Genomic DNA, 5,058 nt, shown 5'->3' with positions numbered 1-5,058 from the left:
CACTTTAGACAATAGTTTGGCATTTCCTCATGAAGTTAAACATACTCTTGCCCTATATAACCCAGGCATTTACCCAGATGAAATGAAAATCTATGCTTACAGAAAACCCACATGTAAATATTTATAGCAGCTTTATTCATAATATCCAAAACCTAGAATCTGTCTAAATGTCTTCCAGCTAGGAAATGGATAAGCAAACTATGGTAAATTATACAATGATATACCACTCAGTAATAAAAAGAAATGAACCAGTGATACACACTCCAATCTCACACATTGCACTATGTGAAAAAAGTCAGACTCAAAATGCTACATACTGTATTCTTCCAAATACAGTAGTTTTTTAAAAGCAAAACTATAGAAACAAAAAAATCAGTGGGTGGTAGGAGGAAGGGGAAGACTGGACTTCCCAGAGGCTCAGGGGAAATGTGGAGGATGATGAATTGATTCTATATTTTGAAGGTACTGGTGGCTACACAACCATTTGCGTCTATCAAAACTCAGAATCACAAACTAAAAAGGATGAATGTTACTATATGTGAGTTACTTGAATTTTAAAAATGAAAACTAGGAAAATGGCATTAATCATTTAGAAAGATGTGCAGCCTTGCTCACAAAGAGAAATGCAAACTAAACTGCCCTGAGGTACTATTTTTCACCTTTCAGACTGGCAAAAGCTCAAAAGTATGATAATATATCCTATGGGAAAGGCTGTGGAGAAACAGGCATTCTCACATACACCCCTATGGAAGTGAATTTGTCAATAATTAGCAAAATTACATATATATTTTTATTCTTTAATTCAGAAATCAATCTCAAAGAGACATTGGTAAAAATACAAAAAGACATACATAAGTCTATTCATTGTAACAATCTTTGTAATAGCAAAAGCCTAGAAACAAACCAAATATCCGTCATTAGAAGACTAGTTAAATATTCTATGGTACATTCACAAATAGATTATTATACTGCTGCCAAGAGGCATAATCCTATGTAGTGATCTCCAGGATATGTTGCTAAGTGAAAAAAGCTAGGCAGAGAAAAACACGTATGGTATGTTATCATTTTATCGAAGAAAATGTAGGGGGTTATAAAAATATATGCATTTTTGCCTATATTAAGAACAAATAATAGAAAGATACGTTATAAAAATATTTCAATTGTTTCCTATAAGAGGAGCAAAGAAATACTGTGGAGGTAACAGGAATAGAAGTCAGGTTTTACTGAATATGTGAAACTGTATAAATGTTTTATATAATTATAAGAAAATTATAAAGCAATCCCTAAAAATCAAATGCAGATTTACATAAATGAATCTAACCTAAACTAACTTATGCCATCTAGTTAGTGACACAAACACAAAAGAATCACCCAAATGATTTAACTGAACACCCCTAGAGGGATATATGCTCTGGGCCAAGGAAAAAAAGACAAAAAAAATCTAAACTATTTATGGGGAAATCAAATGAGAAATGTTGTGGGTGTTGTAAACCAGGATTTTTGGTGTGGAAGAATGGAGGAGGTTAAGTGAAAGTCTGTAATCCTGAATTTCAACTCGAATTGAAAATACCAGTATAAACTCACGATGTATTGTATATTTTTCTTTAGTTACATATTTTCTAACTCCGTTCACTGAAAAGGCTTAGAGACAATGACCAACCCATGGCAATGAACACCCTAGCACCCAGATTGTGGGATTCAAACACTATTCTTACTAAAATAAACCAGGACTCCCTGAAGAAATGGCTGACTCCAAGTCAAGGCATGACATGCTGTAGGATGGACAAACATCTTGTCATATGAGAAAGAAAGGTAGCTCTCAAAACCTACTAGGCTCATGTCAAAAAGGACTCAGGAGCAACCCATAGAGGATTACACTGGCCAGAAATGGAAAAATTTATATGTAAATAAGGAAAATAATGGCAGCAGATTGTCCCACATCAACTGTGTTTACACATACATGGTTCATAATTCCTTGGTCACCTTTAGAGGACACTAGGGAGCCAAATTGCTATTTAGAAAACTGACAAAGGCAAAGAATTAGGCAATTATCTTAGCTCACTGCACTCCAGCATAATCAAATAGGTAAGGAAGGGGAGTTTCTCTTTGTAGAGATATTCCTGCTAATAAATGAAGAAGGAAGAAGGAACAATAGAATTATAATATCGCCATATTTTGTAGCCCCTAACGAATTAATATACCTAGGTAATGATCATCAATGTCAGCTAATATCACAAAAAGAGAGAGGTGTCAACTAATATCACAAAAAGAAGTATGCAAAATAATCTGTCAGGAGTTCTTGAAAAGAAATCTTAATCTCAAATCAAGCTTCTAGATATAACTATTAATTTACAGGTAATCTAGGAATGAGAGAAGCATGTTGATTGATACAATAAGAATGAAATCAGCAAAGTCCAGACTGCGGGAAACCACAGAAGAAACTACCCAGTTCTTTGGCAATCACAGAAAAAGAAGAGATGGAAGGGAACCAGAGAGTAAAAGAAATCTAAGGGGCATATGAAAGACTTGCAATTAATTAGTGGATCTTTACTGGCTCCTTATTCAAATGACGAAACTGTATGAGAGAGAGAGAGAGAGAGAACCAGAAAAAATAATATTGATAATATTAGTGAATTTTTAAATTTTAGGTGAAATAACAGTGTTGTCGTATTTTTTAAAAAAAAGAATTCTTATCATAGAGATACATTCTGAAAAAATAAAAATGAAATGATACAATGTCTTTTTTTTTCCAAAATAATCTGGAAAGACAGAGAAATGAGAGAAAGTTATAAATGAAACAAGATTAGCCATGTTGAATCCAAGTGTGGGTACATGGGAGTTTGTTATATTTTAAAAAAAGAAAAAGTAAAGATGTGTTCAATCATCCTGTAAGAAGTTCAGAAAGGAGAAAAAAAGAAACATGAAACAGGTAGGACAAAAACACATGAAATATAAGAGTTCATATAAATCCAGATATGTTGCTAATTAAAATAAATGTGAAAGAATTACATGCTCCAATTAAAAAGTCAAATATTATCAATTAAATTCTATTATAGGCTGTCTTCAAGATATACCTCTAAAACATAGGTTACATAAATATCAAAAGGAAAAGAATGAAAAACATATAGCATACAAATGTTAACCAAAAAAAAAAAAAAAAAAACTATTGCAGGTATACTAATATCAGGCAAAACAAATTGATGATAAAGGATTTCCAGTGAAAAAGTGAATTCCGAAAATCAGCCAAGAATGCGAGAGCCACCAGGTCCTGCTTCATCAAGGCTGGGCTGTTGAAGCGTACCTGATGAGGAAAAAGTCCCGCATCACGGTGCTGGAGGTGCAGCAGCACCCCTTCCAGAATCTCACCCTGAACTTGGGCATGAACTACGACATCATGACAGGCAAGGACATGGCCCTCATGGGGCCGGAAGGCGTGACTGCCATGAACAAGCTGTTTCAGCAGGTCAAAAAAAGCCGGCGCGGCTTCGTGCTCTTCATGGACGACACGGACGCCTTCCTTGGGAAGCGAGCCACTGAGGAGATAAACAAGGACCTCAGAGCCAACCAGAACGCCATCCTAAACTACACGAGGCAGCGCAGCAACAAATTCATGCTGGTCCTGGCCAGCCGCCACCCCGAGCAGTTGGACTGGGACGTCTATGATCGCATCGACGTGATGTTTCACTTCGACCTGCCCCGGCAGGAGGAGCGGGAGCGCCTGGTGAGAATGTATCTTGACAAGTATGTTCTTAAGCCGGCCACAGAAGGAAAGCAGCGCCTGAAGCTGGCCCACTTTGACTATGGGAGGAAGTGCGTGGAGATCGCTCGGCTGACGGAGGGCATGTCGGGCGGGAAGATCGCATAGCTGGCTATGTCCTGTCAGGCCACGGCGTATGCCTCCAAGGATGCGGTCCTCACCGAGGCCTTGTTGGATGCCTGTGTGCGAGACTTTATCCGGCAGCACCAGCAGAAAATGCGCTGGCTGAAGAGGGATGGCCTGGGTCCGAGGACGAGCACCCCTTAACCTGAGTCCACGGCGAGACCACACCCCACGGAGCCTGGCTTTAGAGCCCTCCCACCCCTGCCTTTCCGGTCCCTGCACATTAAGGAAATGCTACCCCTAATAAACTCCCACAGGTGCCGCAAAAAAAAAAAAAAGAAAGAAAGAAAAAGTGAATTCCTTCATAATATAAAAAGTACAATTCATGAGAGAACTGTAACAATTTTAGACTTGAATGCATCTAATAACACAAACAATATGAAAAGCAAATTTGGCAGATCCAGAAAGAAAAATATACAAATACACAAACATAATGGAGAATTTTAACGTATTTCTCTCAGTAACTTAGAATGAGCAAAAAAATCAATAAGAATAAGAAGAGGTGGGCTGGGTGTAGTGGCTCAAGCCTGTAATCCCAACACTTTGGAAGGCCGAGGCAGGCGGATCATTTGAGGTCAGGAGTTTGAGACCAGCCTGGCCAAAACGGTGAAACCTCATCTCCACTAAAATACAAAAAAAATTAGCCAGATGTAGTGGCACACGCCTGTAATCCCATCTACTCGTGAGGCTGAAGCACAAGAATAGCTTGAACCCAAGATGCAGAGGTTGCAGCGAGCCGAGATCATGCCACTGCACTCCAGCCTGGGCAACAGAGCAAGGCTCTGTCTCCAAAAGAAAAAAAAAAAAAAGAAGAGATGAACAATAAAATTAACAAACCTGGCCTAATGAACATATATGGAACAGTAAGTGCAAAAACCTCCATTTTCAAGCATATATGGAACATTTATAAAAACTGATAATTATAAAGTAGATTTGTATAATTTTCAAAATATTGAAATAATATAGAGCATATTCACTGATTAAAATGTGATTAATCCCAGTCTGGGCAACATGGTGAAACCTGGTCTTTACAAAAACTTAGCTAGGCATGGTGGTGCGCACCTGTGGTCCCAGCTACTCAGGAGGCTGAGGTGGGAGGATTACCTGATCCCAGGAGGCAGAGGTTGCAGTGAGCCGAGATTGCACCACTGTACTCCAGCCTGGCGACAGTGCAAAAC

At 38.4% G+C, this 5,058-nt stretch overlaps 1 pseudogene; it reads left to right on the top strand.

Annotated features, from left to right (window-relative positions):
* The window catches only part of LOC105510055, a 23,373-nt pseudogene extending 19,249 nt beyond the window's left edge, over window positions 1-4,124 (top strand).
* The last annotated feature ends 934 nt before the right edge of the window (window positions 4,125-5,058 follow it).

The sequence above is a fragment of the Colobus angolensis genome, unplaced genomic scaffold, assembly GCF_000951035.1.
Source record: "Colobus angolensis palliatus isolate OR3802 unplaced genomic scaffold, Cang.pa_1.0 Scaffold182, whole genome shotgun sequence".
NCBI lineage: Eukaryota > Metazoa > Chordata > Mammalia > Primates > Cercopithecidae > Colobus > Colobus angolensis.
Note: the sequence above shows the minus strand (reverse complement) of the source record. Positions and strands in the feature narration are given on the sequence as shown.